The sequence below is a fragment of the Rana temporaria genome, chromosome 8 (assembly GCF_905171775.1).
Source record: "Rana temporaria chromosome 8, aRanTem1.1, whole genome shotgun sequence".
Taxonomy (NCBI): Eukaryota; Metazoa; Chordata; class Amphibia; order Anura; family Ranidae; genus Rana; species Rana temporaria.
The window spans coordinates 124,580,588-124,606,952 of record NC_053496.1 but is presented as its reverse complement, the minus strand read 5'-3'; the positions used below and the strand labels follow the sequence as shown (position 1 = coordinate 124,606,952).

The 26,365-nt window shown below is 47.9% G+C and overlaps 1 protein-coding gene across 2 annotated transcripts in view; it reads right to left on the bottom strand.

Annotated features, from left to right (window-relative positions):
• The window catches only part of LOC120909042 (dual specificity phosphatase 29-like), an 84,289-nt gene extending 74,622 nt beyond the window's left edge, over positions 1-9,667 (bottom strand). The window contains exon 1 of one of the 2 annotated variants that reach the window (XM_040320657.1): positions 9,601-9,667. The gene's annotated coding sequence lies outside the window, so the exon portion shown is untranslated. Of the gene's footprint in view, positions 1-9,483 lie in introns of both variants that reach the window. The other variant, XM_040320656.1, reaches the window with a different exon arrangement.
• Positions 9,668-26,365: the final 16,698 nt, after the last annotated feature.

Here is a 26,365-nt window from a genome sequence, read left to right as displayed (position 1 = left end):
TATGTTAGTCACAGCATAGTACATCACAAACAATAGGGCGGGTCGTTGCTGTCCTGAAAGACTTCTGGAAAACAAGTTACCGGTAAGCCTAACTTGAATTTTCCCGAGGCGTCTTTCAGGACAGCACCTTGAGAGGACCACAGAGACTTACTACTTTAGGGCGGGACGACAGCTTGTAGGACCTTCCTGCCAAAAGCCTGATCACTAGCTGAGGCGAGGTCCAACCTATAGTGTCGCACGAAAGTGTGGAAACTTGACCACGTCGCTGCCCTGCAGATTTGCTCCGGCGTGGCACCAGCTCTTTCTGCCCATGAAGTTGCGAGAGCTCTGGTCGAATGGGCACGGATACCTTCTGGCGGAGTCAGGCCTGACTGTAAATAAGCCTCCCTGATAGCCAGCTTCAGCCATCTAGCTAGTGTTCCCCTAGATGCCTGCTGACCCCTTTTGTTACCCCCAAAAAGGACAAATAAAGAATCCGAGCGTCTAAACGGGTTTGTTATTTCTAAATAATACAACAAGACCCGTTTGACATCCAACATATGAAAAAATAATTCTTTTTCACCCGAAGGGTTGGAACAAAAAGTGGGAAGTACAATGTCCTGTACACGATTCCTGTTAGAAGCCACTTTGGGCAAAAACTTAGGGTCAGTTTTAAGCACTACCCTATCTGAAAATATACATAAATAAGGCTCCTTCACTGACAGGGCCTGCAACTCGCTGATCCTACGTGCTGAGGTAATAGCGATTAAAAATAAAGTTTTAAAGGTAAGGTTCCTAACTGAAGCTTCCCCTAAGGGCTCAAAAGGCTTGCTTGCCAAAGATCTCAAGACCACTGAGAGTTCCCACTTCGGGAAACCCTTTAACCTTGGTGGTCTAGACCTCAAAAGAGATCTAAAAAATCTCACCACCAATGGTTCTATGGCTACAGATCTTTCCAAAAAAACTGAAAGTGCGGATACCTGTACCTTAAGGGTGCTAACAGCCAAGCCCTTATCAGCCCCCTCCTGTAAAAATTCCAGGATAGATTTTAGTTCCCTAGGGTCCTGACTCGAAGAGCTACACCAAGAGGAAAAAACTTTCCAAACCTTGGTGTAAATGGCTCGGGTTACTTTCTTCCTGCTGTTGAGTAAGGTGAAAAACCAAGCGGTCGGAGAACCCCTTTCCACTCAGGATTTCCCTTTCAGAAGCCACGCGGTCAAGGACAGCCGTGCCACATCTGGGTGAGAAATTGGACCCTGAACTAGGAGGTCCTGCCTGAGGGGCAGGTGCCAGTAAGGCCTGGTTGACAAGGCTAGAAGCGTTGCAAACCATGCCCTCTTGGGCCAGAATGGGGCGATGAGAATGACCGGCACACCTTCTCTCTGAACTTTCCTCAGAACTAGGGGAATTAGCTGAAACGGGGGAAAGGCAAAGCAGAGGCGGAAATCCCAGGGATGCGACAGAGCGTCTACCCCTAGGGACCCATCCCCCCCGACTCAGCGAAAAGTATTTTCCTACCTGGGAGTTCTCCCTCGAGGCAAATAAGTCTACCTCTGGGAGACCCCACCTGCTGGTGATCTCTGAGAAGACCTCCGCATTCAGGGACCACTCTGACTCCCGAATCTGGTGTCTGCTTAAGAAATCCGCCACCGTATTGAGGGACCCCTTTAGGTGTAGGGCTGTCAAGGAGAGCAAATTGCTCTCTACCCAGGAGAGAATCTCTGTGGCCAGGGACAGAAGCGAAGGGCTTCTTGTACCCCCCTGCCTGTTCAAGTATGCTACTGTTGTAGCGTTGTCCGATAGGACCTGAACATGATGGCCTCTGAGAAATGGAGCAAACTCCACTAGTGCCAGGGCCACCGTCCTTAGTTCCCTCCAATTTGAGGAATGCAGGGCTTCCTCCCTTGACCACCTCCCCTGTGAGAATTTCTCTTCTAGATGCGCTCCCCATCCCCAGGCGCTGGCATCCGTGGTGAGCCTCAGTCCCACGGGGAAGGACCACTCCAGACCCTCTGCAAGCACCCGCTGGTTTTTCCACCAGTAAAGGGATCTTACTACCCGGGCCGGAATTTTTACCCGGGTGTCTAGAGAACTGGTTTTCCGATCCCATGTCTTTAAAAGAAAAGCCTGCAGGGGCCTGAAATGTAACCTCGCCCATTGGACCGCCGGCATGGTGGAGGTCAAAATTCCTAGGGATGCCATTACCTGTCTGACCGTCAAAGACTGATGGGACTGAAGCAACCGAACAGTGTCCAAGACCTTGGATGCTTTTTCTGGGGGGAGAAAAATTCTCTGGTTCCGCGAATCCACCCGGTATCCCAGAAAACGAATCTTCTGAGAAGGAACCAGGGCGGATTTTTGAAGGTTTAAAATCCATCCTAGGGATTCCAAATGGGTTCGCGCCAGAGAAAGATCCTTCAACAATTTTTCCTCTGAGGGAGCAAAGAAGAGGAGGTCGTCCAAGTAAGGGATGACTGCTATTCCTTGTAGCCGCAGCGGGGCTAAGGCTTCCGCCAGCACCTTCGTAAAGATCCGAGGTGATGATGACAGCCCGAAGGGGAGGGCCCTGTACTGGAAGTGCTGGACTTGACCCCCCATCTCTACCGCCAGTCTGAGAAACGTCTGGGACTGAGGAGAGATAGGTACGTGAAGGTACGCATCCCTCAGGTCTATCGACGCCATGTAGCAATCTGGCGTCAGTAGATTCCGGATTGAGAATATTGAATCCATTTTGAATCTCCTGTACAGGACACATCTGTTTAAGGGCTTTAAGTTTAATATCAGCCTGAACTTCCCCGTAGGTTTCCTTACTAGGAATACATGGGAATAGAACCCTCTGCCCTGTTCTACTAGGGGAACCCTGACCAACACCCCCTGCTGTTGAAGTTCCAACAACGAGGACTTTAGCGCTACGTACTTCACTGGATCCCTTGGGGCCTGGGTGACCAGGAATCTCTTTGGCGGGGTTTCTGAGAATTCTATAGCGTATCCCTGAGCTAGAGTGGTCAGTATGTACTGGTTGTTTGATACAGCTGACCACTGCGGAAGGAACCCCTGTAACCTCCCGCCTACCCTTAGGGTCGAGTCATTGCGGCTTATTGGCAGGCGCAGGAGGATGGAAAAGGACTCCCTTTCCTTTGCCCTTCTGTGCTGCCCAGTTCCTTTTTCCTTGCGGTCTTTTTCCCTTATCCTGCTGCTTAAAGGCCCGAAAAAAACGCTTGGGAGGGGGGTTCTTATTTTTGACCGGGAAGGCCTTCTTCTTGTCGGCCGTCCTGTCCAGGATACTATCCAGTTCAGGGCCGAAGAGAAGATCCCCAGAAAACGGGATTCCACACAGCTTGCTTTTGGAGGCTGTGTCACCAGGCCAGGTCTTGAGCCATAAAGCCCTTCTGGCTGAGTTGGCTAAAGCAGCGGATCTAGCGGACATTTTGATCGCCTCGGCCGAGGCATCTGCCATATAGGCTACGGCTGCAGAAATGGTAGAAAAAGAGTCCAAAATGTCCTGTTTTGGGGAGTCTGCCTCAATATGAGCTTTGAGTTTGTCTAACCAGAACTCTAAGTTGCGTGCCACACAGGTGGTAGCCATGGCAGGCTTGAGGTTAACCATAATAGACTGCCAGGCTTTTTTAAGGAGAAGATCCATTCGTTTATCCATCGGGTCCTTCAGGATCCCCATATCCTCAAAGGATAAATCTGTGGACCTAGACACCTGGGAAAAAGCTGCGTCGAGTTTAGGAATTTTGTTCCACACGACTGATGGATCTTCTCCAAAGGGAAACCTCCTTTTGTGGGATTTTGAAAAAAATGGTTTCTTTTCTGGGTCCTGCCATTCCCGCAAGATTGTTTCGGAGATGACCGGGTGAACTGGAAATGTACGCCCCTTGGGCTCGCAGAGACCGGCATACATGCGATCGTGCAGGCTTAAGTCCCTCTTTTCCTCACTGAGACCTAAAGTGGCATAAATAGCCCTGAGGAGGCCATCCACATCCTCCAGGGACAGCTTAAATTTTGAGGGAGGCTCTATTTCTTCCTCATTTTCTGAGTCCTCACTAGAGGGGGCCTGAGGCTGACTATCCCTGGACCCCTCGTTATCAGAGGGCCTAGGAGCCCACCCTGTCTCCTGCGAAGACTGTGATGTGGAGGGCTGAGAAATAGTGACAGGAGCTAATGACTCTCTCATAGTCTGAAAGGTGGCCAAAAGCTCATCTTTGACAGAAGCCATCAATTCCTCTCTGACTGAGGCTGACTCTTTCTGTACTAAGGCTGCTATACATGCCTTACACCATGGCTTCTTCCAACTTTCCCCCATTTTCTCCTTACAAGAAGGACATCTCTTTTTTTCAGGCTTGACCTAAAAAAAGGAACAGGGAGAGAAGAAAAAATATAGGGGGATCCAGCATGAGACCCGGTCTCAATAAACGAACATGACCCCCCCTCACCTAGGTGCACTTAGGAACAAAAGGTGTCCACCCGTGCCCTGACAGGCCCCCATGCCACTGGAGGGAAAAAAGTGAAGAGACCGAGAGAGAAATCCCAAAAAAAGGAGAGAACCCTCACCCCTGGGGAAAAACAGACTTACGTTGCTGCTTCCCGCCGAGGTCCTGCTGGTGCCCGTGCCTGTCTCCACCGCTGATGCATCTGCAGTCTCCATCGCAGGAATCAGCGTTCTCTGTGGCATCCACGGCGCTTCCCGGACTCCAATAGCGCCGCTGCGCCGGACCAGGAAGCGGAAGTAGGCTCCAGCGTCCGCCCTACCCCTCCTCCTGGCGCGCCGGAAATGACGCGCCTCTCCGGCGACCAGGCTACGCCAAAATGGCGACGCCCCGCAAAAACGAGGCACCTCACGATCGCCGAAGGCTGGCTCCACTGAGCACCGGGAGAGAGAGGAGCCCGACTACCATCACCGCCGCGCGGGTGGCACGGGAGAGCGGACAGTCCCTGAAAAAAAGGTAAGGGGAAAAGGTCCGTTTTTCAGGCAGCACCTGAGACATCAGACCCTTCCCAAGAAGATGCTCCCTCCGGAGGAGGAAACACAAAAACTGAGGAGTGCAAGGAGGGGCCTCCTTTTAAAAGGATGAAAGAAGGTGTTTCCTGATGGAGTGGGAGGATCATGATATCTCAAGGTGCTGTCCTGAAAGACGCCTCGGGAAAATGGAGATATTTATTATAGCAAAAAGTACAAAATATTGCTCTTTTTTTTATTTTTTTTATTGTCGCTCTATTTTTGTTTATAGAGCAAAAAATAAAAACCGCAGAGACCATCAAATACCATCTGTAACGCAACCCCGAATGGGACAGGGGTTAAAGCCGTTAAGGATATTCCTTTCCCGCACACATAGGCAGCTATCGAAACTCCACAATCCGGCGAACGCGACCCATACAAATTCCCCCATTAACGAGACACACGCAGCTCTCTATGAAGTTCAAGCAGGTCTGACAATCTTTATTGAGAAATACAGCTCTTATATACACAAAAAGAATACTGCAGTAATCAAATGAACAATGACCCAACTCCACCCACAACATCATACAATGCTTACCTAATGAGCCCCAATACACATCTTTTGGTCAGACATTCTGACTCCGGCTCTGACCTAATTTACACAAGCTAATTAACTACAGCTGGTGCTTCATACACCTGATCTTTAGGCTGTCTGTTAACTATCAATACACACATTATCATCAATAGAGTTTCACACAATACAGGGTTAATTAGCACAAGCCACAATGAAAGATCCTCAGAAGCCATCCTAGATTCATTTACATCACAACAGACAGACAGGTGGCTGGAGTTGATGACATTAACACCCAACAGTATGTGTCCCCACATTATGAATGAGTCACTCTTTCAATTAACCTGGTGAGTTCAGAATCAGCAAACGGCAACCAGTTCTCCACAGATATATTGTGGATAATAATTATGTAATAGTCCCATCTCAGGTAGTCCAAGATATATTCTGACTGTCCATTATTTTCCTGCTCATGCTTTCTAAGAGCTTATGGGTCCCACGGGCCCTCCCATTACACCATCAAAAGACAGCTCTATTTGTGGGGAAAAAAGGACGTCAATTTTGTTTGGGAGCCACGTCGCACGACTGCGCAATTGTCAGTTAAAGCAACGCAGTGCCGAATCACGAAAAATGGCCTGGTCTTTGGCCAGCCAAATGGTCCGGGGCTTAAGTGGTTAAGTAGGGTATTTCTCCATCTGCCAAGACATACAGAGTAAAAGGGAAGGGGTGAGACAGCTGATAGTGAAAAGTGGCCAACCTAGCACAACCCCTGGCCCATTTTCTTCTTTCAACAAGTTCTCAGTCATGTTTGATGTATTACAGAAACAGAATCCATGTAAACAGATTGCCAGCATTGTGTAGGCTGGGATGTGAGAATAAACGTTTGAATGCAATAATGATATTCCAACAAAACAATGTTTCAGACTTTGTATATAAATTGAAACTTCACATGTCCTATAACAGTGCTGTTTTTTTACGTATGTACCGCAAATGTTATACCTTGGTTTTTATAATATGCTTAATCTTTGTAGATTTTAAATACAACAGTCACTAGTTATAAATATCATGCCAAACGGCCAGCTGGACCATTTAAGGAGGACATGTCAAAGCCCAGGTTCACACTGGGTGCGATTTCATTCGATTTGAGATGCGATTTCACATGTGAAATCGCATCTCAAATGCCTCCAATTGTCGGCAATGGCGCCGTCCTAATCGGTGCGACGCCGCATCCGCGGCGCTGCACCGATTTCAAAAAGTAGTTCTTGTACTACTTTTTGCGATTTCGGGCCGCGATTTACATAGACATCTGTGCAGAAACCTGCACAGATGTCTCTTAAATCGCGGCCGAAATCGGGACTGCCGGCGGGAGTGAAATCGTGCGAGTTCAGCTGAACTCGCACGGCTTCACTCCCGCAGCCCAGTGTGAACCAGGGCAAAAGGTGAAATGCCCTTCTCTATCAGACCTTATGGGTAAAATGCTAGCAGTAATACTAAAAAATAGAATACAGTGGGTGTCATTTATTAATTAGTCCCGTTCTGTTGTGCCTTTAAGGCCCCTTTCACACTTGGGCGTTTTTCGAGCAAAGCCTCATCTGCAATCCCAATGTGCTGGTAAAGCACCGCTAAGACCCTAACGTTTTAGGGTGTTTTTGCAGCGCCTCAGTGTGAAAGGGTAAGGCGTTTTTACAGAGCTTTCAATTCATTTCTATGGAGAGGGACGTTTTTGGAGCTTTTTTTTCAGCGCCCAAAACTGCTCCAAAGATGCTGCTTGCAGGACTTTTCTCAACGCCCCGCCAGTGCAACGCCTCAGTGTGAAAGGGTAAGGCGTTTTTACAGCGCTTTCAATTCATTTCTATGGAGAGGGGCGTTTTTGGAGCCATTTTTTTCAGCGCCCAAAAGCTGCTCAATAGATGCTGCTTGCAGGACTCAGTGTGAAAGGGTCCATTGAGATGCATGTAGAGCGTTTTATGAGCAATTTAATAGCGCTATTTTTAACGCTAAAATGCTGTAAAACCGCTACAGTGTGAAAGGGGTCTAAGTGAGTCTTTACACCTAGTGGGTGGGACGCACAGCCTGATCAAGTGACTACTATGAGTGACTGTCACAATAGTCATGTCATCTCAGAAGCCTATCCCACCAGCTCCTGATCATTACTAGAGACCGGGAACTGTCTATGAACTTGGTCACATATGTGCAACGAGTAGACATTTGCCACCACACATATGCATTACATAGGTGGCAAGAAGTTCATATTTCTATAGTGCTTTTCTGCTCAAAACACTTATCAAATCAGTGTGATGCCTCATACACACGACCGGTTTTCCCATCGGGAACACTGCCATGACAGCTTTTGGCCGGGAAAACTGGCCGTGTGTATGCTCCATGGCATTTTTTCCCGACAGGTCAGGTTTCTACTGCTGTTTGTGTCCCCTGCTAGAAACAGTCACTCTCTCGATTTTTTCTGTTGATTACTGTTGCTGTGAGCAGAAGTTTGAGAAATCAAAAAACTTTTGAATTGTTTCCTGAACATGAATAGAGAGGAAATCCTCCAGTGGGCACACAGTGATTACTGTTTTTGGCATGGGCATTTTGCCCTAGACCTAGTGGGAATGGCAGCGGCAGGAGTCTGCTGATTCCTGCTGTTGTTTATGAGACCTGTGATCGGCTGGCCCTGTATATTTTAATGACAGCTACTTGCGGCTGTTTTCTGGTGATCGCTGCTAGACGCACACACATGGTCCTAATGAGAGGAATCAAATGGATTCCTCTATCCACACTCAACAGCATGGATAGAGGAATCTCTGCCGTCTTCTATTGCATTCAAGCAGCTGTAACACCTGTGGTTGCCTGTGCACCTGTGCTGACCGGGTTATTGACGGCTTGAATTTCAACTGATTCAGCAGGAATAAGATGTAATCTGAACCAATCATGGCCAGCTAAAGAGGGGTATCCCTCACATTGGAGGTATTTCCTCCCACCCTCTGTTGTGTGTACAGAAGGGGAAGGGAAATCCCTCCGAAGGGACACAGACAGCATGGATTTAAACCATTCTCAATCCAAAGAAAAATTGTCTTTACTGCAACAATCACTGAAAATACACTATTCTTCCCCTTTAGGGGCTCATTCAAGCGCTGGACAGCCTTCCCCAAAGCAATACAATGCAAAAAGCCATGTTCCCTATACTCTCAGTTCACACCACTGCGTACGCAGAATAGAAATACGGAATGCGGTACTCTTTTCAGTGCAGCGGGTTTGGACGCAAACAACCATATCACAACACTACTATGTGCATAAAACCCTAATGAAATATCACTTTGACTTTTAAATAAAGTTAGTAAAATAAAAAAGGTAAAACGGTGCTCGAAATTGTGTATTGCCACTGTTCATGCCAGTTCACACCAGCAGCCATGCAATCGGTGTGACTGGTGTGCAGCAGCCATGCGATCGGTGTGACTGGTGTGAACAAGCCCTTAGATGTAAAGTATTCTAGAAATTGCATATTTTTTGTATAACACGGAAATCACCCAGGTTTCAGCCCCCCACCCCACACAATGGGGGCTATTTACTAAAGGCAAATCCACATTGCACTACAAGTGCAAGCTACAAGTGCAAAGTGCACTTGGAAGTGCAGTCGCTGTAGATCCAAAGGGGGTCATGCAAGGAAAATAAAAAACAACATTTTAGCTTGCACATGATTTGATAATAAAATCAGCAGAGCTTCCCCTCAGATTTACAGCAACTGCACTTCCAAGTGCAATTTCAAGTGCACTTGTAGTGCAAAGTGGACTTGCCTTTAGTAAATAACCCCCATTGTTATACTAAGCATGCTCACAAATACCTACAACAAGCACATGGCTCCATCTATTTCTTGTACCACAGCTGTGCTCATGACAGATTTCTCTGCTCCTCAGTGTACTAATTAATTCTTATCATTACCTTCCCCAGGAATGCCATTGCTACACTAAATAACCCTCGGTGACAACGTATGACTTACAGTTGACAAGCAGAGACCATAACACAGACTATGGAAACTTGGGTCTTCCAGCCTCTCCAGGCCCCGCTCTTCCCACCTGTATTCCTCTATCACCCCTTCATGGAGACCATGATGTACCTGAGTGCTCGGCAGACCCTCGTCTGACTGAACTACTCTGTGAAAACGCTCACTTGCTGTGAACAGAGCTATTTTTAGGGTGGGATTTGCTGACTCTGACCTTGTCAGTGGGGTGGAGCAGGCTGCATACACGGGGGTCAAGGCTTTTAATGTGCTGGTGACACTAAACTATAAGGGACCAGCACTGTCTGACTGCACAGCATTCAAAGTGTTAAGGCGCCTGTAACCGGCTCATCAGTATTACAGAGGATTACATGTGTTCTCTTCCACAGAACATACAAGAGAGTGTATATGCACAGCCAACCTATGCAAGTCAATGAAAACTTGCAGAATTGTCAGTCACCACTAAGTAGGACTTCATCCAGCTCACTATCCCAGGCCTGTCACACCAATGTTTCAGTAGTCACAGGCAGCCCCCTCACTCCTTTTCTATGGCCTTTAGTAGTTTAAAGCGGAGCTCCACCCTAAAGTGGAACTCCCGCTGATCGGAACCCTCCCCCCTCCGGTGTCACATTTGACACCTTTCAGGGGGAGGGGGGTGCAGATACCTGTCTAAAGACAGGTATTTGCACCCACTTCCGGCCACACAGTCTCGGGCAGACTGCGGGCATGACGTCACCTCCCGTCCCCGTCCCCCCTTGTGTTCTGGGAACACTCGGCTCCCAGTACACAGCGGGAGCCAATGGGCAGGCATATCGCGACTCGCGCATGCGCCGTAGGGAACCGGACAGTGAAGCCGGAGCGCCTCACTTCCTGGTTCCCTCACAGTGGTTGGCGGGGGGGGCAGCAGAGTGACGAGCGATCGCTCGTCCTCTGCTGCGGACGGCGCTGGACTCCAGGACGGGTAAGTGTCCTAATATTAAAAGTCAGAAGCTGCAGTATTTATAGCTGCTGGCTTTTAATATTTTGTTTTTCAGTGGAGCTCCGCTTTAAGATTTAGGAAAAAGACACCAGATTGATACACGACACATCCTTATGTCATTTTGCACATAAATAACATACAAAATGCTGGCTCATTTTCCTGGCATTAAAGCGAAACTCTACCCAAAAGTGGATGCTTCACTTGTTTGCAAACCCCCCCCCGCCCACATTTGACACTTTTTGTGGGGAGCAGGTACTGGTCAAAACTAGGGTTGTCCCGATACCACTTTTTTAGGACCGAGTACAAGTACCGATACTTTTTATCAAGTATTCGCCGATACCAATTACCGATACTTTTTTTAAATCTCATTTGACAGTGGCACATGTGTCAGTATTTTTATTTATTTTTTACAATTTTTTTATTTTTATTTTTTTAAAAAAAATTACAATTTGTTTATTTTTTATTTATTTTTACAAGGCTTTCTTTCTTTTTTTAAGGGGGGTGGGGGGGAATGGACAGTGTCAGTGTGTTTTTTTATTGAATTTTTTATTTTTTACGATTATTTTTTTATTTATTGCAATTCCTTTTTTTTTTTTGTATCAGTCCTGTTGGGGGGCTTTGGTGAGATATCAGGGGTCTTAACAGACCTCTGACATCTCCCCTCTGAGAGAAGGAAATGGACTAGGGACACAGATTCCCCAGTCCCTTTCTCAGCAGCCTCAGCTGTGCTGAAAATGAAAGGAGAGAAGACAGCGGCTTCTCTCCATAAACTGAAACATTGTAAACACAGTTTACATGTGAATGGACAGAGTCAGTGATCACTGACTCTGTACATTCGGAAAAAGTAGGAGCCGGGTTTACCAGCTCCTACCTCCGCTCTCTATCCTGACAGATCAAGGAGGACACGGCGGCAGCACGGAGATGGGGGACACGACTGCAGCACAGAGAAAGAGATGGCAGCACAGAGACAGGGGACACGGCGGCAGCACAGAGACGGGGGACACGGCGGCAGCACAGAGAAAGAGATGGCAACATGGAGGGGGTACACGGCAGCAGCACAGAGGGGGGACACGGAGGGGTTCAGCAGCAGAATGGAGGAGGATACGAGGACAGTCAGCGGTGATCGGTTCTTGTAACTCCCCCACCGCACTGATCACCGCTGACTGTCCAGGTATCGGGTGAAGCATCTGAGCTTTTGAGTACAAGTATCGGTATCGGGACAACCCTAGTCAAAATCAGTTACCCGCTCCCACTTCTGGGTAAGATCGCTGCACAACGCTGTGGTGATCTACAAAATCCCCCCCCCCCTGCTGCCTTCTGGGAGACACACAGGTCCCAGAAGACAGCGGGACCCTTCAGAAAGGAGCCGGCGAGAGGAAACAGGCTGTAAAGCCGCAAGGCTTCACTTCCTGATTCCCTTAGTAAGGATGCCAGTGCCTGCACCTGAAGCTGATGGATAAGTGTCCTTATATTAAAAGTCAGCAGCTACAGTTGTGCTGTCACGCAGCTTTTACTGTATAGCAGTTATTACATGTTATGTTATTATGTTATTTGGTATGATCCTTACCCCCCTGCTGTTCTGGTTAGTTTGGTTGCTCCCACCCACCATTTCCTGCTCTAAACCCCATCTTTGCTTAGTTGCTTGAAAAGTCTGCAGTGTGGGAGCTGTGTATCTTCATTGGAAATTTACCTATGGAAAAGCCTCTATGTTTATATCCTTGTTACCTTGAAGCATAAAGAAGCATTGGAAAACACCTCTGGAGTCTTTATTCATTGAGTAAGCTGTCTGTTAAGGTCATCATTCAACCTGCTGCATACATCCTTACAGACTGGGTCTACAAGAAGCTTGTCACCGGTACAACCGATGCTGATACAGAACAGTAAATTTCCAGAAGAATCCATCACACAGCTATCTCTGCAGCTTCAGAAATGTGAGTAACCACATGTGTGTGTGAAGAACAAACATCCTAACACAGGATACCATCTGCAGGCTGTGCACTGAGAGTTAGGCCTGTGTGTGACTCCTGCAGCCACCATTACTGTCATGAATATGCATCAAGTCTGTCTGCTTACCTGATCTCCATGTCTTCATTAGAGGCTGACCCTGTTCTGGTTTCCCTTTTTATCACTTCCTCTTCCTGTATGGCTCCACCCTAGTCCATCCCAGGAAGCCTATATTAACCGTTGCTCTACAGGTCTGCAGTGCTGTTCAACAGTGTTCCAATGCTCAGTTCCTGTCTGCAGTGTATTGCTAGTTCCTGGTTGCAGAGTGCTACGATCATCTTCCGTGTACCGTTTTGGCTTGTCCCCGACTTCCCTGTCTGCCTGTGCCCCTGACTATTTGCATGTTCCACGGTTATCCTTGTCTGCCTGTTGCCCTGACCTCGGCCTGTCCATCACCACTGTTTGCTGGCTGCTTCCCCCTTCTCCCTGCGGAGTGTGACCTGAGGAATCCCGGGAACGCGACCTGGACCCAGTTGCGGCCAAGACCATCCCTACCACCAAGGGCTCTGGTGAATACAAAACTGGGTCTTAGACTCCGCGCCCTGGGTGATCTTGGGTCACGCTTCCTCCCTGCCAGCAGTAGTCGGCTATAGGGTTCACTTCCCTGCGGTGCATCCCTGACCCCTACAGGGTGCACTTGTCACCTGGCCACAGGTGACCTGACAGTTTGAACAGCCATGAACCCGACCGACGTGCCGCTTCCTGCAGATGATCCATTACAGTGCATTGTTCGCAGACTCGAGACGCATGAAGCTAATCAGGATCAGGTGATGCGTTTCCTTCAGGATCTGGCTTCCCGCTTTGATCAGCTTCAGACCTCGCTGGGAACCCCGAATCCGCAACCCCAAGTACAACCAGCAGCTGCACCTGTTGCACCAGTCGCAGAGTCGCATTCACTGAAGTTATCACCTCCAATCCGCTTTTCTGGAGACTCCAAAGCCTGCAGGGGATTCCTTAGCCAATGCACTATTCATTTTGAGCTCCTGCCCCAGTACTTCTTGTCTGATCGGGCCAAGATAGCCTATATCATTTCTCTCCTCTCCGGGGAAGCCTTAGCCTGGGCTGCCCCTCTGTGGGAATTGAATGATCCTGTGGTTTCTAGCCTGCCTGTTTTCTTGAAACTTTTTCGGAATATCTTTGAAGAACCGGCTCGTGTCTCTTCAGCAGCCAGCGCCCTTTTACGTCTCCGCCAAGAATCCCGTTCAGTGGGACAATATTCTCTTCAGTTCCGTATCCACTCAGCTGATTTGAGCTGGAACAATGAGGCCTTAGTCGCAACCTTTTTGCATGGCCTATCTGATAGAGTGAAGGATGAACTAGCAGGAAGAACCATCCCCACTGATCTGGACGGAGTGATCTCCTTGTGTAATCAGATCGATATTCGCTTTCAGGAAAGGACCCTAGAAAAGCGACGCCAACATCCCTTGGCCCTTAGTCAGCCTGAGTTCCCCTCTCTTCGACCCGTGGAGCATCCCTTGCCAACTGAGGAACCCATGCAGCTGGGTCGGACCAGGCTATCCCCTGAGGAACGTGCCAGGCGCAGAACTCTAGGCCTGTGTCTATACTGTGGGGGCAAAAGTCATTTTCGTGACACTTGCCCTCTTCGCCCCGAGAAACGCTCGGGTTCAATACATCTGGAAGGTGGAGTATTGGATCCAGAAGTATCTCCTTCACCTTCTCGTCTTTTTCTTCCTGTGTCCCTTCATTTTGGTGCTTCTTCTCTTTCAGTCTCGGCATATCTGGATTCCGGAGCCGCTGGCAATTTCATAGACTGGGAAATCGCATCGTCCATGAGACTTACCCTTTTGCCCCTCACCACACCATTGGTGGTCTCGGCGATTGATGGCACTGTTCTCCCGGGGGGTCCTATTCGCTTCCAGACAGTCCCTGTTAAGATGTCAGTAGGCACACTTCACCAGGAGTGGATATCCTTCCTTGTTCTACCTAAGACCTCAGCTCCTATCGTTTTGGGTCTTCCTTGGTTAAGACTCCATTCTCCTCACATTGACTGGACTGCCGGACAGATCCTGGCTTGGGGTCCCTCCTGTTCCACGTCTTGCCTACCCAAGGTTGCCCCAAAAGAGAAACTTCCTGTTGCCACCATTCCAGAATCTTTTGCTCGTCCTACCACATGTAGCGGTGTCCGGAATGTGTCCTGCAATAGTCAGGCTGATGCACTTTCTAGCCAATGTAGCACTCTGGATGAGGAGCCCGTCTGTGAACCTGAGCCGATCATTCACTCCAGTTTACCGTTGACTGTCCCTAAAACGCACAGCCAGGCTAACTTGTCTGCGAGTTCTGCAGTCACTACGCCTTGTGATGCGATTCGGGTAATCACTACACCTGACTATGCTATTCGATCGGCCTCTGCATCAGCTATGCCAGGTCAGCCCATGCCCAGTGAGCCTCCTACCTTTTCTTGTTCAGGTCCTCCTGCAACCTGTCTAAGGGGCTCAATCCATCCTTTGGATAGATTGCCTCATTCGGCCAAATGGGGTTTCCTACCTTGTTTTCAGGGCTCTCTGCATTCTGCTGGTTTCCCTACTATCCAGCTTGACTCCTGTGCCCTGTCACCTTCTAACCAATCTGACTTCAGGGTTCCTCTGACCTCTGCCCAGTCTGATGGTCCTGTGCTTAATCCCCAGTTCATCTTTAAGGGTCTGCTTGATCCTCCTCGGATTCCTGTTGACCCTCTCATGCCCTTACTTATTCCTAAAAGGCCTTTGGTCCTCAATAAATCCTCTCCTCCTGTCCCTACTTCGGTTCTGGTCAATGAGGATACTCAAGTTCTGGATTCTCGTCTCCGCAGAGGCGTTCTTCAGTACCTTGTGCTTTGGAGAGGATTTGGTCCTGAGGAGGCGTCTTGGATTTCTGCATCTGAGATCTTTGCGCCCCATTTGTCGAGGAGGTTTCTTCTGGGATTCCCCTTTAGCCCTGGCTCCAGGCTGGGGAGGGGGAGGGGCCTTAAGAGGGAGGGTACTGTCATGAATATGCATCAAGTCTGTCTGCTTACCTGATCTCCATGTCTTCATTAGAGGCTGACCCTGTTCTGGTTTCCCTTTTTATCACTTCCTCTTCCTGTATGGCTCCACCCTAGTCCATCCCAGGAAGCCTATATTAACCGTTGCTCTACAGGTCTGCAGTGCTGTTCAACAGTGTTCCAATGCTCAGTTCCTGTCTGCAGTGTATTGCTAGTTCCTGGTTGCAGAGTGCTACGATCATCTTCCGTGTACCGTTTTGGCTTGTCCCCGACTTCCCTGTCTGCCTGTGCCCCTGACTATTTGCATGTTCCACGGTTATCCTTGTCTGCCTGTTGCCCTGACCTCGGCCTGTCCATCACCACTGTTTGCTGGCTGCTTCCCCCTTCTCCCTGCGGAGTGTGACCTGAGGAATCCCGGGAACGCGACCTGGACCCAGTTGCGGCCAAGACCATCCCTACCACCAAGGGCTCTGGTGAATACAAAACTGGGTCTTAGACTCCGCGCCCTGGGTGATCTTGGGTCACGCTTCCTCCCTGCCAGCAGTAGTCGGCTATAGGGTTCACTTCCCTGCGGTGCATCCCTGACCCCTACAGGGTGCACTTGTCACCTGGCCACAGGTGACCTGACAATTACTCTGTGTATGAAGCCAGCCTCCTACTGAATGCTCCATAACTGTTCACTGCCAGGGATTTTGCCTTTATTGGAGAGCAATAAGTACCTTTTGAACTGCTCAAAGACTGTGTATCATAGCTTCATCAAGTCCCTAGGATTTATCATTGTCAAGCTGTTTTTGGTTGTGAATCCAATACCTGAATCTACTGAAATAACTGTGTATTCCTGCCTGTATAAAGTGATAGTGAGCTGAGCCATCCAGTCTGAAACAGTTGCAGCACTAGATGTCACAAATATCCAGCTCCTCAGTTCAATCTGCCTAATATCAGAAGGCACTACAGAGCTCAGCTCTGGCAGATTTGTAACAAGACACCAAAACTACAGCACTTGTCATTATGTCTGACAGAGATCCCACAGAGTCACCTGCATTTAACCAAGATAAAGCAGACTCCTTACTTCATTCTGCTCATCCCGCTAGAGGCCCTCATCCATCCCTGAAGGCAAGAGAGGTTTATGAAGAAAGTAAGGAAGAAACATCTAGTAACCTGACTGCATTATGGCATAAGACTTTAAGTTGTATAAAAACCGCTAATGAAACTAGCAACAATCCTGAGCAATTGAACACTGCTCTCTCAAGGGTTAAGAAGGCATTTGAGAATTATAAAAGACTTTCTGAAAAGTTCTATTCCCTATTGTCACATTACAGCATGGAGGAAGCCGCAGTGGAATTAAAGGACTTTACTTCTACTGACCAGCAGAGGCATAGCACATATCTTGAAGCAAAGGCACAGATAGAAGGTAGATTAGCACAGCTATATGAAACTACATCCTGTAAATCTGCTTCTTCCAGACACTCAGGAAAATCTTCTAGATCTGCCCGCTCCTATCATAAATCCTCTTCTAAGTCACTGCGGTCCTGCTCTGTAAGGTCAACACTGAGCGACCAAATAGTCAAAGCTCGCCAGAAGGTCGCAGCAGCCCAGGTTCAAGCCGCCTGCTCTGAAAGAGAAGCAGCCATCAAAGCAGAAGCTAAACGCATTCAAGCAGAAACAGAGGCTCAGCTAGAAATCCTTCAGAAGAGTAAAGAAAAGGAAGTAGCATTGGCAGAATTATCCGTCTTGGAACAAGCCCTATTGGAAGAAGAAGGAGCAGCTTGTCCCAGCTTGGCTGCTTGTCAAGACCCCATTGAAAGGACCCTACAGTTTGTCTTAAGCCAGAACCACGACATCACAGTCCCACCTACAGTTGGAGATTTTTCTCATAATCATCCAGCATGTGGACCAGAAGGCAACGTGTCACAAAATCAAGCTGGTCAACTAGACACACCTGCTAACAGAGACACCCCGCAACTACCGCATGTCACAAAATCAAGTGAGTCAACCTACGCGGCTCACGTGCCACCGCAACCCTATGCGAATAGAGATTACAAGGGTACAGCAAAAGACTACAGGATGAACTCTATGACCCCTGTGATACAGTTCTCTTCAACTTCAAATGCTCAGAGACCTTCAGACATCAGACCCTTACCTAGATTGAACCCATCTGCAACACCTTTCGCTCCACCAACCAGCCAACTTCAGATACCAACCATGGCTCAAGTCGGCGCACCATCAGTATCCCCGGTGGCTATAAAAACTGAAAGCATCAACGCTACGGAGCTCAGCAAGAGTATGGCTTTACAAGAATTGATCACAACTGGACTGTATAAATTTGATGACCGCCCAGAGAACTACAGGAGTTGGAGATCTACATTTAAGGCGGTAATCAAGAGCTTGCCCGTTGAACCTCAAGCAGAACTCGATTTACTAATAAGGTATTCGGGGCGACAATCTTCAGAACAAGTAAAGAGACTTAAATCTGTTTACATCTATAACTTTAACGCAGGCCTTGATGCTGCCTGGGAACGTCTAGATCAAGACTATGGGAGTCCCGAAGTCATTGAATCTGCCTTATTCCAGAGACTAAACGACTTTCCTAAGATCTCTGTTAAGGACAATCATAAGCTTAGAGAGTTAGGTGACCTCCTTCATGAACTTGAAATTGCTAAGTTAGATCCTAGTTTACCAGGTCTTAGCTATTTAGACACTGCTCAGGGCGTGAATCCTATTGTAGCAAGGTTGCCTAGTTATCTTCGGGGAAAGTGGACTAGTGTAGGATCAAAATATAAGTATGAACATCATGTTTCCTTCCCTCCCTTTTCTTATTTTGCAGAGTTTGTGCGGAAGGTTGCAAAATCCAAGAATGACCCAAGCTTCTTCTATCCAGATACAACCACCACTCCTTTAACCACTTCAAGGGGTATTGCCACCAACAGTAAGTTCAAGGATTTAAAGTATCCTATTGCCGTGAGGAAGACAGAGGTAGCATCCAATGTCTTGGCTACAGGCATTAAGGCAAGCAATCTCAATCAACAGTGTCCTATCCATAATGTGCCACATTCTCTCTCCAAATGCCGTGCATTTAAGGATAAGCCTATTGAAGAACGCAAGTCATTTCTCAAAGAGCATAATATCTGTTTCAAGTGTTGTGCATCCTCCGATCATTTAGCAAGAGACTGTAAGATCACCATCAGATGTTCTCTGTGTAACAGTGCCAAACATGTGGACGCTCTTCATTCAGACCTGTTCAAAAGGAAACCTTCACCCGACAGCAACCCCAAGCCTACATCAGATGATGGCGGGGAGAGAACTGAGCAACATGCCAACCCCGTAACCACAAGGTGTACAGAGGTATGTGGAGAAGGGCTTCATAGCAAGTCTTGTAGCAAGATATGTCTTGTAAGGGTTTTTCCTGAAGGATGCCCACAAAATTCCATAAAAATTTATGCCATACTCGACGATCAGAGCAATCGCTCATTGGCCAGTCCAGAATTCTTTGACCTATTCAACATTCATGGAGAGGCCTGGTCCTATACCTTGCAGACATGTGCAGGAAAGATCAATACTTCTGGAAGAAGAGCCCATGGCTTCATAGTGGCATCAGAATATGAGGACATAGAGTTTCCTCTTCCGACTCTAATCGAATGTGATCAGCTACCGAACAACAGAGAAGAAATCCCCACACCAGAGGCTGCACGTCAATACCCCCATTTAAGCCACATTGCTGACTACATTCCACCACTTAACAAGGATGTTAAGATCTTGATTCTACTAGGGAGAGACGTTCCTAGAGTCCATAAAATAAGAGAGTTATGTAACGGTCCAGACGATGCTCCTCAGGCCCAGAAACTTGAACTTGGATGGGTGATAATAGGAGAAGTCTGTTTAGATCAACCTCACAAGCTCTTGGATGTAGCTTCCTACAAAACCAATGTTGCCTATCGGTCAATAGAATGTCCATCGACTTATGATGTGAAGAAAAGACTTGAATTTAAAAACGAAGTTCCATATCAAGCACTCCAAGGTATAAACTGCAAGCTCACTTCTCAGAAGGACCTTGGTGATTCAGTGTACCAGACTACTTGCGATGACAACAAGATTGCCCCTTCAGTCGAAGACAAGGAGTTCATCAAGATTATGGATGAAGAGTTCTTCAAGGACAATTCCAAAAGTTGGGTAGCTCCATTACCCTTCCGAGTACCAAGGCTTACTCTCCCTAACAATCGAGGACAAGCTTTAACCAGATTTGCTGCACTTAAGAAAACTCTCTGTAACAAACCTGAAATGCAAGAGCATTTTCTAGCATTTGTGCAGAAGATTTTAGATAACCTTCACGCTGAACCAGCACCAGACCTATTGCCTAAATGGGAGAGATGGAGAAACTCCATTAAAGTGCTGAAAGAACTTAATATCCCGCGCTGCTATTCACCCACTTCAACTTCAAGAAGTCTGAGGAAAGAGATTCACGTCTTTTGCGATGCATCTACCGAGGCTATAGCGGCCGTGGCTTATCTCAAGATCATAGATCCCTCCGGGAGATCCTATGTCAGTTTTCTACTAGGAAGAGCCAAGTTAGCTCCAAAACCTGCTCACACTATTCCAAGATTAGAATTGTGTGGCGCAACCCTAGCCGTCGAAGTCGCAGAATTCCTGCAAAATGAAATGGATGCTGAAATTGATCAGGTTAAGTACTACACCGACAGCAAGGTCGTACTTGGCTACATATGCAACAGCGTAAGGAGGTTCTATGTGTACGTGGCTAACAGGGTAGAACGAATAAGAAAAGTCAGTAGACCTGAACAATGGAACTATGTCCCAACTGGTTTGAATCCCGCAGACATTGCAACAAGGTCAGTGTCAGCAGTTGTCCTCACGCAAACCATTTGGTTTTCAGGATCCAAGTTTTTATCGGACCAGTCTTCTACAAACTCAAAAGAAGATATCGATTTCCACCTGGTGGATCCAGATACTGATCCAGAAATCCGCCCTGAAGTGATAACATTGAGTTCCAACATCTGCTCAAGAAGAAACTTGGAAGCGAGACGCTTTAAACATTTCTCTTCTTGGAAAAGATTGGTCAAGACTATAGCAAGATTGAGACATATTGCACAGACTTTCCGCAAGCCCAATCAGACATCGTCTTGTCATGGATGGCACACTTGCAAGGAGTCACCCAATGCGTTAGAGTACGAGAACGCAGAATTGTTCGTCATACGTCTTGTGCAAGAAGAAGTCTTTGCAGAAGAGATTAAATGCTTGGGAGGCAATAGACCAGTCTCAAAGAGTAGCCCACTACTCAAACTGAACCCAATAATCAACAACGAAGGCATGCTTCGAGTCGGAAGACGACTAAATAAGTCAAACCTGCTAAAGACCAGCAAGCTCACCGTATCCAGTGGCCAGTTGGACTTATTACAAAGGCCATCACCAGTGATGATGGAAGAGTCCGAAGTGTGGAAGTCAGGATCGTTAAGGATGGGGCTTCAAAAACCTTCCTGTGACCAGTCACAGAGACAGTCCTAATAATGCCTGCTTCCAAAAATTCTGATTCAGTGTTATGTGAAGGAGCCACTTAGGACCTTTAATATAGCTAGCTTATAGACTTGAGAAGGCTAGATAGCATGTTACTGTATGCAATGTTAATAATATGTAAAAGAAAACAGAGTATAGTGGTATCTCACGATACCAGGCGGGGAGTGTGCTGTCACGCAGCTTTTACTGTATAGCAGTTATTACATGTTATGTTATTATGTTATTTGGTATGATCCTTACCCCCCTGCTGTTCTGGTTAGTTTGGTTGCTCCCACCCACCATTTCCTGCTCTAAACCCCATCTTTGCTTAGTTGCTTGAAAAGTCTGCAGAGTGTGGGAGCTGTGTATCTTCATTGGAAATTTACCTATGGAAAAGCCTCTATGTTTATATCCTTGTTACCTTGAAGCATAAAGAAGCATTGGAAAACACCTCTGGAGTCTTTATTCATTGAGTAAGCTGTCTGTTAAGGTCATCATTCAACCTGCTGCATACATCCTTACAGACTGGGTCTACAAGAAGCTTGTCACAGGTACAATCGATGCTGATACAGAACAACAGTATTTGTATTTTTAAATACAGGCTGGAACTTCACTTCAAGTGACATTAACTCCTTCTCCATGAGGGGACGGTGACTTCATAAGGGGTGTTCATAAGGGGTGGGCCCCCGCCCCATGCCTATATAAGTCGACACAACATTACAGCGGGAGAGAGCGTTGAGTCAACATCGGAGGAAGAATGAAGGGAAGAGGACAACGGAGAAGACCGGGCAAGAGCGAACAAAAGAGCAGGCAAAAAAGCAGAAGACAGCGGGAGAAGAACCAGAGAGAGCCGAGAAGAGGCCGGAGAAGTCAGAAGAGACCCCTGAAGTCGGAAGAGACCCCCAGAGATGCCAAATAAATTACTTTAAAAACCTGTGTTGTGTGTTTTATTTGTGACACTTTTTATTCCAGGTGAATGGGTAGGGGTACGATGTACCCCATACTCATTCACATAGGGTGGGGGGCCCTTAAAGGGGGCTCCCAGATTCCAATAAGCCCCCCGCCGGCAGACCCCGACAACCAACGGCCAGGGTTGTCGGGGAGGGGCCCTTGTCCTCATCAACATGCCCCCCTGCCCCAAAGCACCCAGCCCCCATGTTGAAGGCATGCGACCTGGCACGGTGCAGGAGGGGGGGGGGTCACTCACTATTCCCCACCCCCTTTCCTGACCTGCCAGAATGTGTGCTTGGATAAGGGTCTGGTATGGATTTTGGGGGGACCAAAGGGCCTGGTATGCTCATGAAGGGGAACCCATGCAGTTAAAAAAAAAAAAAAATTGGCGTGGAGTTCCCCTTAAAGGAACACTAAAGGTACAATTTAAAAAAAAAAAAAAATAACATACATGTTATACTTACCTCCACTGTGCAGATCGTTTTGCACAGAGTGACCCGGATCTGTGTCTTCTGGGGTCCCTCGGCGGCTGTCTCGGCTCCTCCTCGCAAAAGCTTTCCACGTTCATGCGAGCTCCCTCGCATGGTGGAAAGCTTTTGCGAGCGCGCTCCCGTGATACAGCAGCGGCCATAGCCGCCGACTGTATCACTCGGCCCCGCCCCCCGGCGCGCCGCGTCATCCGCTGTGATTGACAGCAGTGCAAGCCAATGGCTGCGCTGCTATCAATCCGCCCAGCCTAGCCAATCAACGGCCAGGCTGGGAACCGAGCAAGATGACAAGCACGCGCCCGGGACTTTCGAACGGTGAGGTAAGTAAAACGGGGGCTCGGGGGGGGGCGGTGCTGTCAGATGTTTTTTTACCTTAAAGCGGATCTCCACCCTCAATACCACAGCAGCTCCATATTCATACTGCTCCTAAACAATGATGAATCGGATATTTACAATAAATTTAGTATTAGTGTACCTTATTAGTTAGCCAGGCTTCCGGTCTGCCCCCCCCTCGGGTTTCCGACGGGTTTTCTCCAGTTTCCTGTGCCGCGCTGTGTCTGCTGGGAGACAGTCTCAGAGCTCCCTAATTACAATATTCTAGATGGGGATGTCAGTCAGGCAGTTCGGCCAATCAGTACTGTGAAGGGCGGGGTTTATTGTAGAGTGCTGGAGGAGCATCTCTGTTAGAAAACATTGCGCGACTTCGCTCACACCGCCAGTCACCATAGCCAGTGCGAATGCACGAGATCGAGCGGTGGATGCTGGGACAGCATCCACCGCAAATAGGAAGTGCCTGCCTATGGAAATCCAATGCCCATAGCTAAGATGGCAACAGCAGGAAAACACCGATTATAACTATTTATTGGGGACAATATTACAGCGGAGCGGCGGGGGAACACCAGAAACGTGAGTTTAGCACAGCAGTGCTATTACACATTTAAAAATACCATTTAAAAAAAAACGTTTTGGCGTGGGAGATCCGCTTTAATGCATAGGATGCATTAAGGTAAAAAAACTTTTACCTTTACAACCCCTTTAATTATAGGGGGATCAAAGTCGCATCCCTGGTCATTGAAGCCGTACTTAAAGCGGGGGTTCACCCTTAGAGGGCACTTTTTCCCCTTAGATTCATGCTCATTTTGTCTAGGGGAATCGGCTATTTATTTTAAAATATGTGCAGTACTTACCCGTTTACGAGATGCATCCTCTCCGTCGCTTCCGGGTATGGGCTGCGGGACTGGGCGTTCCTTCTTGATTGACAGGCTTCCGAGAGGCTTCCGACGGTCGCATCCATCGCGTCACGATTTTCCGAAAGAAGCCGAACGTCGGTGCGCAGGCGCAGTATACGAGTGACGCGATGGATGCGACCGTCGGAAGCCTCTCGGAAGGCTGTCAATCAAGAAGGAACGCCCGCTCCCGAAGACCCATACCCGGAAGCGACGGAAGAAGATGCAGCTCGAAAACGGGTAAGTACTGCTCATATTTTAATACAAATAGCCGATTCCCCTAGACCGAACGAGCAGGAAGCTAAGGGGAGAAAACATTTTTTTTTACAAATGGGTGAACTCCCGCTTTAAGTCGTAGGACAAAGTCGGATCCACAGTCGTATGACTTTGGAGTAGCATAAGTGTGAAAGGGGCCTAAAACACACTGACACTAACTGACACTGATACTAAAAAAATCCTCTTAAGAAAAAAAAAAACTGACCCTGACTTTTGATTGTGACCTTGACCCAAACACTAACCCAGGGCAGTGGAACCTTGGATTGCGAGTAACACGGTTAATGAGCGTTTTGTAATACAAGCACTGTATTTAAAAAAATTAAAAATAAATCGGCACCGAGTAGGGGGGCGCCAGAGCCAAGCGGAGCCAAACAGCGCCGATCAGAAATGCACGGGAAGGCCCTTCGGAGTCCTTCCAAGGTTTGCTGAGGTCAGCCGAGGTGTCCTCGGGACTTGCCGGAAGTTTCCGAGGGGCTCTACGACGCCCCCCACCTCTGGCCGCATGCGGTATTGTATGCCATTTAAGTCAATGCGGAACAAATTATTTTCGTTTCCATTGACTTCAATTGGGAAACTCGCTTTCATATGCAAGTTTTTTGGATTACGAGCATTCTCCTTGAACGGATTATGCTCGTAATCCGAGGTTCCACTGTATTCTTAACTCAAAATGTCTCTTCTATTGCTCTCAGCCTCCTCCAAATTCCTTTATTTTGCTGCTATGATATGACTTCCTGGCTATGTTTGTTCTTCTTGGTTCCACTGTATTTAGAAAGAGATCAACCCTCTCTTGCTCACTTCTGAGATGGACTAGGGACAATGGGATTTGTAGCATAAATAGAGCAGTGCACATGACCACAAATAGCACGCACTGCTCCTTCCAAACAAACGAAAGGGAGTGGGGAAAAGGAGAGGTTTGGTAGCTTAGGTAGAACTTTACAATGAGGCAGAAAAAACACAGTAAGAAACTATTTGATGACAAATAGATTACAGTGTCATTGAGTATTGGGTTTGTATAGGTTTTGACGATGCATGTAGGGAGGCCACACTGCAACGTAAGCGACAAACTCTCTGTTGGGAACAGTCACTGCACAAAGTCTTGTGTCTTCTCAGGACAGGGCCCATGTGACAAGGGGGCCCAGGTCACTTGCTGCGTGCTACATGGAGGGGGTCTGCTGTTCATCGACAAGAGGGTGATTTTGTCTCCTAACCACCACCAGTTCAAACCAGACCAGGTTTGTGTCACACTTACCCCTAACACGAGTGGTCAGGCATCATCAGGCTATTCTTCACATATAGCAGCCCCTTTTCCCATAAAGCAAGCAGGTCTACCGGTACTCAGTTGCCCCTAGGTCTTATACAGAATGCTATAGTGCCTGGCCCCCATGCCAAAGCAGCCGCAAACTGAGCACAGCAAACAGGTACTTGCGGTTGTCAGACAGGCAAAGTAGTTCAATGACAGTCCAGGTACAAGGCAGGCAAGGTTCAGAATAGTCAGGGTCAAAACCGCAGTCAAAAGGCATGCAGAGTTCAGAGAATATGCATTCCGAGGTCGTCAAGAGGGAAGCCAGACAGCAGAGCAGACAAACAGGGCGCTTAAGGAAAAGACTGCAGGCTTGGCTGGCTTAAATCGAGTTTGGTCTCCACAAACCAGAGACTGGCTACATCAATGGCCTTGCAGGTGGACAAACCGGCAGGGAGAATGTATCACATCCAAAACCAAGATGCTGGGATGAGACCAGCAGCTATCAAGGATCAGGAGTGATACACCCTTCTGACAGTTAGCACCACTAGTTCAAATCCGGGCCCTGTACTGCACCGGTCCAGTGTTGTGGCCTAAGGCTGCATTCACACCTGAACGCGGCGTTTGCACCGCGTTTTGTCCTGCGATTTGCGGCAACAAAATGTGTCGTTTTTAGCCTACAATACGCCGAAAGCCGCCTGAAAAAAAAGGGTCCGGGACTTGTTTTGAGCTTCAGGCGTACGGCGTTTCGGCATTCGGCGTGGAGATGTGAACCATCTCCATAGCCGACAATGTTAAATCACCCCTCCAGCGTATTGCAGGCTGCAATAGCGTCAGGTGTCGGGCGTAAAAACGCCTAGGTGTGAATGGAGCCTAATTGTACTGCCCCAACTTACACTTTCAGACACCAGGAACACAGTTGAATCACCAAACTTTAGGCACAGTCCAACTCTTTCTATTGAAGAGCCTTGAAATAGCTATTACATCGTAACAGAGAGAACATTTGTTGCCTAATCAGTAGTGTACCTCAGTCGTAACTCATGGAGCCCACCCTAACGTCAGAAAGACCAAGGACTAAACCTTACATTTCCATGTCCATATCCTGGCAGCTCCACACACTCCCATCCGCCAACTCCTCCCCTAAACTCCATCCACATTTATATGGTCCTGCCAGAAAAGGAAGTGACTTCACCTCACTTCCTGGAGGATTTAAGCCAGGAACCTGCTTTGGGGGCA